Below are 11,129 nucleotides of genomic sequence, written 5' to 3' on the forward strand. Positions count from 1 at the left end.
TCTCTCCCCACTGCCCACCCCGTCGCATCCTTTATGGACCCCAAGTGGTCCCTGTCCTTCCCCTTCCCTCGCTCTCCTGCGTTGGCGACCCCACCTACCCTGTCCCGCGGAGGTGAGCACTTACACCCTGGTTTGGCTCTGGGATCCGCTGGGGTCCTGCATCAAACCCACCAGGGTTCTGCGGCCGCTCACTGAGTGTAAGACCTGGAGCAGTCAGGCCACCTCCTGAACCTCAGCATCGTCATCTGTAAAGTGGAGGTAGCCACTGCCTACCTCTCCAGGTTGTCCTGAGGATAAAAGGTGACAGTCACAGCCAGGACTCTGATTAATAGTGGTTAATATAGGCTGGGTTGGGGGCTTTTTCTGGGAGTGTCCCTGGGGGTGGGGGTCTCAGAGACCCCCAGTGGAGCAGGTCACCTTGTTCTGCTCCCCTGGGCCGTAAGCCCTCTGCAGGTAGGTCCCAGTGTCCCCGGGGACAGGCCGCTCCAGGAGCTCTGGAAAGCAGGGCTGGTCCGGTGTCTGAACCCCTCCCTCCCCCTCCCAGCTGAAGCAGTTAGGACAGGAGCGGGAGGGGAGGCAGAGCCCGGACTCTGGGGCCTGGGATGGGGCCGGGATGGACTGCCTGGGTCCCTGGAGGCCTCAGGAACATTGTGGAGAAAGGAATCTGGGTCTGATTCAGAGGCAAACAGATTGTTCTTTTGATTAAAGCCACAGTGGCTGAGGCTGGAGGAGCGCTGGACCCAGCGCCATCTGCGGGGCGGCCAGGCAGGATCTGGCCCTCTCCTGCAACCCCTCAACTACAGTCACCCCTCCAGGGTGGCTCTGGGACTGGCTCTGGGGCTGTTTCTGAGGCAGGCTGGTTTATGAGGGTTGGAGGAGGCTGCCTCCGCCCTCACCCACTGATCATTGCCCCTCCCATCCCTCTTGTCGCCCCTTTTCCCATCTGATCCTCACAGCCAGGCTGCAGTAACAGCAGCAGTAACTGCAGCAGTCCCAGAGGCTGCCATGGACAGGGGCTTTCTAGGTGCGGGGACCCATCCTCATCCCCATCCTAATCCCACAAGAGCCCTGGGTGCCAGGGCTGGTGATTTCTGTTCACAGTCAAGGACACTGAGGCCCAGAGAGGCTCAAGGCCACACTAGGGGCAAATGACAGAGCCAGATTCAAACCAGAGCCACTGTGTCCCTGGGCACACAGCTCTGCTAGTCTCAGGAACAGGTACCACTGCCACCCTTTACAGATTCGGAAGCTGGGGCTTGGAGGTGATGAGAGTTCTGTGCAGCAGGGCGAGGCTGGAACTCAAGGCTGAGTCCCCGCTGGTGATATCCTGCCCCGGCCGCCCCGCAAAACCTCAGCTTTGCAGCACTCTTTGGAGGAGACTTCCCCATACCCTCCACTGGGAGGGAAACACTGAACGCCAGAGACAGGAAGGACGCAAAGGAGGAAGGTGCGATCTGGGGGTTTTCAGGCGCTTTTGGCTGTAGAACCCCTTTACAAGTGCTTAGTGACCCAAAAGTTTATTGAAGAGATAAAAGTAGAGCTGCCTGCCCTCACCTCCATGACATCCCCTGAACCACCTGTTGCACCCCCAGGTGGGATAGTGAGGCAACGAAGGGTTGATCTGGGGCCTTGTTCAAGGTCACGCTGACTTAGTCTAGGACCCAGGCTTTCCATATCTGCTCTGGGACAGTCCAAGGGGAATGAGGGGTCCAACTGCCTCTGCTTACCTGCCTCCAGCACCCCAGGCCGCCTGTTCCACCGCCACCGCTGCTCCCGGATGGAGGGGTTCGACCTGGCTCGCAGCAGCCCAGGTGTCGATGTCACCGATCGGCAGGTGCCAAACTTCCTGCAACGGAAACCCAGGAAGTGCACTGGACGAGAACACACGCCCTTTGTCTGCCAGCTCAGAGGCTCTGCTGCCCTCCACCCTCCCTGCCAGGCTCACAAGGGCTTTCTTCTCCCTCATATGACCCCAGCAGGCAAGGGGCTCAATCTTCTATTAGGATGGTGGCAGCTGAGACCCTGAGTGGCAGGGAAGGGGTGGAAGAGAGGTTTGAGGGCTTGCCGGGGCGGGGGTGGTACCTCCACAGTGGAGAGCTTTGACTGAGCAGACACTGGCGGGGCACCTACTGTGTACAATGCATGAGTCAAGGAGATGACAGGATCAAATCAGACATGATCAGTCCTTGTCCCCACAGACCTTACAGGGAGGTTGGGTAAAGCAAACCATAAAGTAAATTAACATTAATAATAACCAATAGTAAAATGTGCTATGAAGGAATGGACAAGGGTCTGAGACAAGGGGATGGGTGGGGGTGAAGTGGGGATGGGAAAACCTCTCTGAGGAGGTGAGGGTTAAGTTGAGATGGGGAGGAGCCAGTGTGAGAATAGGGACGAATATTCCCAGGGAAAGGGGGCAGAGGGGAAAACTTGGGCTTTCAAGGTCAGACATCAGCTTGGCAGACAGCCTCAGAAGCCCCTTGGGCCTCCCAGCTTCTTCCTCCATCCCCCATCCTCCACCCTACCTGCTTGGAGTCAGGTCAGTCCAATGCTTATTTCCTGGGTGCTGCTGTGTGTGGGGCCGTGTGCTAGGCAGGGCAGGGAGAGGAGCAGCATAGAGAAAAGGGAGCTCCCCCATGGTGGCTGGGTCAGATGGGGACACAGATACAGCTGTGAGTAACATCAGTATCTGGAAGCGATTCCAGCTCTGCCATTTGCCAACCTTGGGCAAATCACGTCTTTCTGGGTCTCAGTTTCTTCTTGCAAAAGAGGGGTTGCAAACCCAGGTTTGTCCCTTGTGGCTTCATAGCGAGAATCTGGTGGGGTAAATGTGGGTAAAAATACCTGGTACTCAGTAGGTGTTCAAAGATGAATTCCTTTGCTCTCCCCACCACATAAAGGATAGAAGTTTTAGTAAGAGGGACAGTGCTGAACGGAAGGGAAGGACGTGACTTTGTCCTGCAAGAGAATCCAAGGAACATCCATGGCTCCTGATAGCCCAGCACTGCTTTTCCTGATTCTGATAACCACTCAGTTTCTGTTTGGGGAACCTCTCTTCCACTCTCAGTGCCTGGGGTTAAGATGGGACTCCTACATCCCCTGGCTCTGCAGATGTATGTATACATGACCCATGTCTAGCCAATCATGGTGGCTGTTAGTTCTAAAATAAGCTCTCTGGGCTTGTTGACTGGCAGAATACAAGCTTGACACCACTTTTGCACCCCACTTGGACCACCACAGAGGACAGCAGAGCAAAGAGATAGAGAAAGAAAGATAACTGATTTCATCACTTAAGCTGCTGGATCCAGCCATGCCTGCAATCCTACTACCAGACCTCCAGAGTCAATGCATTTTTTCCCCTTACTTTTTATTTTTTATTCTTTTGAGACAGAGTCTTGCTCTGTCACCCAGACTGGAGTACAACTATGGGCTCCCTTACTTTTTCTTATCTTTTTTTTTTTTGAGACGGAGTCTCACTTTGTCGCCCAGGCTGGAGTGCAGTGGCACGATCTCAGCTCACTGCAAGCTCTGCCTCCTGGGTTCACACCATTCTCCTGCCTCAGCCTCCCAAGTAGCTGGGACTGCAGGCGCCCGCCACTACGCCCGGCTAATTTTTTGTATTTTTAGTAGAGACGAGGTTTCAGCGTGTTAGCCAGGATGGTCTCGATCTCCTGACCTCGTGATCCACCCACCTCGGCCTCCCAAAGTGCTGGAATTACAGGCATGAGCCACCATGCCTGGCCCTTACTTTTTCTTAAACCAGTTAAAATTGTATTTCTCCAGTTATTTGTTGCGCTTTTTCTCCTTGTTCTAAATAAATAGTCATGAGGCTGGATGCAGTGGCTCGCGCCTATAATCATAGCACTTTGGGAGGCGAAGGCAGGCAGATCGTTTGAGGTCAGGAGTTTGAAAACAGCCTGGCCAACATGTCAAAATCCCGTCTCTACTAGAAATACAAAAATTAGCCAGGCATGGTGGCAGGTGCCTGTAATCCCAGGTACTCAGGAGGCTAAGGCAGGAGAATTGCTTGAATCTGGGAGGCAGAGGTTGCAGTGAGCTGAGATCGCACCACTGTACTCCAGCCTGGGTGACAAGAGCCAAACTCTGTCTCAAAAATAAATTAGCTCGGTGTGGTGGCAGGCGCCTGTAATCCCAGCTACTCAGGAGGCTGAGGCAGGAGAATTGCTTGAACCCTGGAGGTGAAGGTTGCAGTGAGCCGAGATCCTACCACTACACTCCAGCCTAGACAACGCGAGATGCCGCCAAAAAAGGAAAAAGGAAAAAAAGGCAAGTGGGAATTGACCAGGCCACAGCTAGAACCACATGGTGTCCACTCTCAGGCTCCAATCCTGTGTCCAACTGCCTCACCCAGGCAGATCCCAGCTTGCCAAGACCTGGCTGTGACAATATTGTCTGGGTGTTAATCCCCCTCAGGTTTAGGGGCCTGAACTGGCTCTGACCAGGCGTGCTGGTTCCCACGGCCAGGCCGTCCACTCAGCAAATCAGCACAGGCTCCAGGGTGAGGAGCGTGAGAAGTGTGGGAGAGGCCAAGGAGGGGCCTGAGGCTCAGCGGACTGAGGGGGCCCCTCCTCACCCTAGGCCTTGCCAGTCAGGGCCCCTCTGCCCCTTATTTGGGAGGGTCTCTGAGCCAGCCCCAAACCCTCACTGATCCCAGCCCCCTCCTTGAGCCCCCATCCCACTGGGATCCTCCACTCCCAGCAGCATCTATCCCACCATCCGCCCTTGCTGATCTATCTCCACACCCTCAAGCCCTGAGCCTTCTCCTTACTAAAGCACAACGTGGCCTGGGACCTGCCGTTGCCCCTGTGGGTCTCCCCGTCTTCTCTCTTAACCAGTGGTGGGCTTATTGTGAAGTTAATAAAACTTATGCTCATGGCCTTACTTCCATGGCCCCTGTGAAGGCTGGGAGTTGCTCGGAGTTACAGAGTGTTCTAGACAAGGAGGGAAGCTGGTTTCACTCAGGAAGCATGTCCATGAAGCACGCCTAGCAAACTGTCCAGGGAGACATCAGAAGAAGGACCCAAATCTCCAAGTCTCCAGTCATTTCTTGTGCTTTTTCTCCTTGTTCTAAATAGTCACTTTTGGCCAGGCACAGTGGCTCAAGCCTGTAATCCTAGCATTTTGGGAGGCTGAGGCGGGCGGATCACCTGACTTCAGGAGTTCAAGACCATCCTGGCCAACATGGTGAAACCCCGTCTCTACTAAAAATACAAAAATTAGCCAGTCGTGGTGGTGTGCGCCTGTAATCCCAGGTACTCAGTAGGCTGAGGCAGGATAATCGCTTGAACTCAGGAGGCCGAGGTTGCAGTGAGCTGAGATCGTGCCATTGCACTCCAGCCTGGGCCACATAGTGAGGCTCTGTTCTCCCCGCTACCCAAAAAAAAATGATCACTTTCATACGAATTCTGTATTATTTTTCCTAAAGGGAGTCCTTAAAATTGGATCTGCCTTGCTGTTTTTATTTTATTTTATTTTGAGATGGGATCTTGCTCTATTGCCCAGGCTAGAGTGCAATGGTGTGATTATGGTTCACTGCAGCCTCCACCTCCTGGACCCAAGTGATCCTCCCACCCCAGCCTCCTGAGCAGCTGAGAGTACAGGCACATGCCACCATGCCCAGCTATTTTATTTATTTATTTATTTTTTGAGATGGAGTCTCACTCTGTCACCCAGGTTGGAGTGCAGTGGCGCGATCTCAGCTCACTGCAAGCTCCGCCTCCTGGGTTCACGCCATTCTCCTGCCTCAGCCTCCAGAGTAGCTTGGGACTACAGGAGCCTGCCACCACGCCCAGCTAGTTTTTTGTATTTTTAGTAGAGATGAGGTTTCACCATGTTAGCCAGGATGGTCTCAAACTCCTGACCTCGTGATCCACCTGCCTCAACCTCCCAAAGTGTAATTTTTTTTTATTATTTGTAGAGATGAGGTCTCACTATGTTGCCCAGACTGGCCTTGAACTCCTGGGCTCACGAAATCCTCCTGTCTTGGCCTCCCAAAGTGTTGGGATTACAGGCGTGAGCCACTACACCTGGCCCATATGCCTCACTCTTATTCTTTACAATCCCCTCTTCTCACAGTAGCCAGAACACCTCACTAAAGCAGCATCTAACACCCTTCTGTGTGTAGCCCTCTGTGGCTCCTCGTTGCTCTCCGGGACAACATCAAGCCCCTCCCCCTGGCCCTGTGTGATCCCACCCCAACCCACCCCTGAGACAGCATCTCCCACCACTGCACCCCTCACCCGCTCTGCTGCAGCGGCACTGACCCCTCCTTAGTCCTTCAGTCCACTCTGGAGCCTTGAAACCTGCCTGGGCTTCAATACCACCCCCTTGGCCTGGGAATGCCTGTCTTCTCACCTGGGTTACTCCAAATGCTTCCAAACTATTCTGAAAACAGCCACGAGAGGACTCCTCTCAACATGTACATCAGCTTCCGTCATGTCCTCGTGCAAAACTCTCCACTGGCTCCCCTCAGGGCAATGCAATCCAAAGCCTCGCCCAGCGCTCCAGGCCCTGCCGCTCCACCCTCTCTAGCTCTGTCACCCAGGGTGGAGTGCAGTGGTGGGATCTGGGCTCACTGCAACCTCTGCTCCTGAGTTCAAGCAATTCTCTGCCTCAGCCTCCTGGGTTCAAGCAGTTCTCTGCCTCAGCCTCCTGGGTTCAAGCAATTCTCTGCCTCAGCCTCCCAAGCAGCTGGGATTACAGGCACCTGCCACCACGCCTGGCTAATTTTGGTATCTTTAGTAGAGACGGGGTTTCACCATCTTGGCCAGGCTGGTCTTGAATTCCTGACCTCGTGATCCACCCACCTCAGCTTCCCAAAGTGCTGGGATTACAGGCGTGTGCCACTGTGCCCTGCTCTACCACCTTCCTAAATCCCCTGGCCTGTTCCTGCCACAAGGCCTTGCTGAGCTGGGAAGTTCTTCCCTCCGCTGTTTGCTTGGTTGCCCCCTGACTCTGTTCAGGTCTCTGCTCCAATGCCTCCTCCTCACAGGAGCCCTCCGTGGACGGCAGCTTCTGAGATGCCCCCAGGATCCCCACCTCCTGGGATCCATGCCCTCCCCTCGGGTGGGTGGGACCTGGGGACCTCTCCTCAGCGATAGATTGTGACCAAAACAATAGGATGTCACTTTCAGCATTGAGTCACAAAAAGAGCGCAGCAGCGTGGGCTTGCTTGTCCTCCACCCCTCTCCCTGGCCGGCTCTGAGGAAAGTCAGCTGCCATGCTGTAGGGCTGCCCTGCAGGAGGCCCAAGTGGCAGGGAAGAAGGGAGGCCCTGGGCCTTAAGATGACTCCACAGCCTCGGTGACACCTTGACAGCAGCCCTGAGACGTAGGACCTGGCTCAGCAGCACCCAGATCCCTGACCCACAGAAAGAGCAAGATGATCAATGTCTGTGGTTTTAAACTCTTCAAGTTTGGGGGTAATTTGTGACGCAGCTGTAGATAACAAATACACCTTCTCTCACTCCTGCCCACCCCACCCACCCCCCGTTGTCACTCTGTCCCCTGACCCGGCTTTAATTTTGTTTGTTTGTTTGTTTGTTTGTTTTGAGACAGACTCTCACTCTGATGTCCGGCTAAAGTGCAGTGGCACAATCTCAGTTCACTACAACCTCCGCCTCCCGGGTTCAAGCGATTCTCCTGCCTCAGCCTCCCAAGTAGCTGGGATTACAGGCATGCGCCACCACACCCAGCTAATTTTGTATTTTTAGTAGATTCGGGGTTTCTCCATGTTAGTCAGGCTGGTCTCGAACTCCTGGCCTCAGGCGATCCACCCGCCTCAGCCTCCCAAAATGCTGGGATTACAGGCTTGAGCCACTGCGCCCAGCCTCCGGCTTTACTTTTCTTTCCACATTTTGTGGAGGGGAACCTCCCTTACTCCTCCCAGCATCCCCAATGCCAGCCTAATGCCTGGCTCCACGCAGCTACTCAGTGATGACTTACTGAATGAATGAATGGGTGAAGAAATGCAAGGCCTCAGAAAGAAAATGCCAGAGCTCAGAAAAGCCAGAAGTAGGGGGCTTAGGACGGGGAGGCCAGTTTACCCCAATCCCAGCCGCCCAGGGGTCGCTACCCACTTTACGCAGGGCCTAGGGACACTGGTCCCCAACCTCTTCAGCACGATGTTGCCCTGACCCTAGGATCTTGGTCCTGGAGGTCAGGGCCCAGGGGTCAGGCTCTTAGGGTCCCCATGAGGTACTGGTCCCAGCCTCATGCTTTGCCCAGATCACACAATTTGGATTGTCCTAGGCCTGCTGGACTTCAGGCCTATTTTTCTCCATTTGGTGTGGAGATTTGCTAAATGCCTCATTTAGAGTGAGCTCATTTTATGTCCTTGTCAGTATTTTCACGAAAATATTTCAATAAGAAAAGAATGCTATTCCAGCCCACGTGTCCTGATTTTTGTTTGGAAAACAATCCCTGTGCCCATAAAAAGGAAAGGACTGCTGAGTCCAGTCCCCTCCTAGTCCTGTCCCTAACGGGGCCCAGGCTGTGCCAGGGATCGAGAGGCTGAAGCACATTCCAGCAAAATCACTGGCCCCTGCTTGGAACCCAGAGCCCAGTCTGGGTCCGGCAAGGGGCTGGCCCTGTGCCCACCTAGCTGAGCCATTTCCTCCCAGACTGGGGCACATTTCCTGCCCGGAGGGAACAGAGCGCATTCCCAGGCCGGTGGACTGGGTCCTGTACTGGGGGAGGGGATTCCATAGGCATTTCCCCAACCCCAGCGACCACACCCTGGGGCGAGAGGCCTGTCCTGGTGGTAGGGCTAGGAGCATGGTTCAAAGGGTGGGCTGGAGCTGTCCAAGGGGTGGCCATTCTTGGGGGAATGCGCTGAAACCACCCAGCCCAGCCTTGGGTGCAGCCTGCTCTGTATCCCAGGTGCGCTGAGCGTAGAGCGTTAAGGATCCTTGGGTCACCCCTGCCTGCTCCCAAGCAGCAGTCTTTGGGTGAATGTGGTGCCTTTGTCGAGCGGGAGGGACCCATCAGAGCCTGGAATCCTCAAGGTGCCCTCTCCAGGCCTCCCCTCCTCCCTAATGCCTTCCTGGCCACCCCCACACCTCTCAGACCTCCTCCAGAAAGACCACTGGCTGGGAGGCTCCTTTGCCCTGTGGGGCGTCCCCTAGGAAAGGGCCCTGAGGTGCAGCCCTGGATCCCCATAGAATCAAAGGGCCCTGGGGGCTGGGGCTGGGCTCCCTTGCACCAAGGTGGCTGCAACCACATTCCAGAGCCTGCCGGTAATGGAGCCCTATTTCTCATCTCTGTTAGTTTCCCCGGCCCCAGATTTTCAACAAGGAGAGGGTAGCAGGCAGCATTCAAAGCACTTGAGTCTGGGGGCCAGGCCACCTGGATTCAAATCCTAGCTTTGCTACTTAATGCCTGTGCGCCCTTGAGCAAGTCACTTAACCTCTGTGAACCTCAGTTTCTGACTCTGTAAAAAGGGATAACAGGGCCTGCCTCTTGGGGTTAATGTCAAAAAGAAATGAAACAGGGAAAGTACCCGGCACATGGCAGTGGTCTTTCTTCTGCCAGGCTCAGAGAGGGGCAGCGGCTTGTCCAAGATCACACAGAAGGTAGGCAGAGGAGCTGGTACCCAACCCTTTGGCCTTCCTGAGCTGGGCCCTGAACGGGCTGAGATGGGAAGGATGCTCATGGCCTTCAAGAAGTCAGGGTTGGGGCTGGGGACCACAGAGCACCCAGCAGAGGCCTGGTCAGCATCGTGCGTCCTTCAGCTGTTTCCCATCCTGGGATGGGAGAAGACATGGCTGCTATCCACCCACGACTGCAGCTGGGTGCCAGACCAAGTGTCCATCCCCGCCGTCCCCCTCACCTCCTCACCACTCTACCCAGTTCTCTACCCAGAACGGTTTTTCTCAGTCTGCAAGGAGCCATGTCCCCCAGGGGACCCAGCCCAGGCCAGCCTGAGGCACACATCCCAGGACCTGTCAGAAGAGTTGTATGGTCTCAGAAAAGCCTCTTTCCCTCTCTCTGTGTTTCTGATTATTCTTTGTTGTTGTTGTTTTGTTTCTGAGACAGAGTCTTACTGTGTTGCCCAGGCTGGAGAGTGGCGGCATGATCTCGGCTCACTGCAACCTCCGCCTCCTGGGTTCAAGCAGTTCTCCTGCCTCAGCCTCCTCAGTAGTTAGGATTACAGGCATGAGGCACCATGCCCAGCTGATTTTTGTATTTTTGGTAGAGACAGGGTTTTGCCATCTTGGCCAGGCTGGTCTCGAACTCCTGATCTTAGGTGATCCGCCCGCCTCAGCCTCCTAAAGTATTGGGATTACAGGCATGAGCCACCACGCCCGGCCTCTGTGTGCTCGTGATTCTAAGCACAGGTGGAGAAAGTCATCGTCTTTATTGTTCATGGAGAAGGGAAGGGAGACCAGTAAAGGGGGAGCCCTCCTGAGGATGCACCCCCCACCCCTGCCCAGGAAGGCAGGTCTGAGGGGCTGCATCATTGCCCACCCTGAGAAAAAGAGGGTTCAACCAGGGACCCCCAGGTGTCCCCTCTCCAGAGGCTCCCGTCGCCAAATCCTGCCTTCCCTTCTCGGGGCTCCCAGGGCCTGCGTTGAGCTCCGGGCAGGGGGCCAGCCCTGCCACTCTGCCTCCAGGCATCGCCCTGGGGTCAAGGCCTCGAAGGTCAGGCTGGTGGGCTTGAGACAGACTCCAGATCCTCCCTGAGGCAGGTCAGGAGGGGGCCGAACTCTGGGACTGGGGTGCCGAGGGCAGGGGCTGGCTTGGTGTTGACACTGGAGGCCTCTGGGATGGAAAATCCTGAGGAAAGGCATTGAGAATGACGCCACCCATTCACCCATCCCCCTGGGGGCCTCGGGCCTCTAGTGACCCGGGCACTTCCTCCCACTTGGGCCTCTGGGTTGCTGCTAGAGAGGGCTGTGGACAGGGTGGGGGGTGCTAGTGACCTGGAGGATAGCCCTGTCCTGGTGACAGAGGGTAGGAGAGGTGATTCCAGCTCCCTCTGCCCCTGACCCCCAACAGAGGTCACCCTGGCTCTGTCTTTTTTTTTTGGAGACAGAGTCTCACTCTGTTGTCCAGGCTGGAGTGCAGTGGCACGATCTTGGCTCACTGCAACCTCTGCCTCCTGGGTTCA

General features: G+C 55.4%; 1 protein-coding gene across 1 annotated transcript in view; it reads right to left on the reverse strand.

Moving 5' to 3' along the window:
• The window catches only part of FBLIM1 (filamin binding LIM protein 1), a 44,767-nt gene extending 42,914 nt beyond the window's left edge, over nt 1-1,853 (reverse strand). The window contains exons 1-2 of the mRNA XM_011939901.1: nt 1,728-1,853; nt 99-287 (exon numbers count right to left, since the gene is read on the reverse strand). The gene's annotated coding sequence lies outside the window, so the exon portion shown is untranslated. The remainder of the gene's footprint in view (nt 1-98; nt 288-1,727) is intronic.
• Between the last annotated feature and the right edge of the window lie 9,276 nt (nt 1,854-11,129).

This window comes from Colobus angolensis, unplaced genomic scaffold (assembly GCF_000951035.1).
Source record: "Colobus angolensis palliatus isolate OR3802 unplaced genomic scaffold, Cang.pa_1.0 Scaffold185, whole genome shotgun sequence".
In the NCBI taxonomy this organism is placed as follows: domain Eukaryota; kingdom Metazoa; phylum Chordata; class Mammalia; order Primates; family Cercopithecidae; genus Colobus; species Colobus angolensis.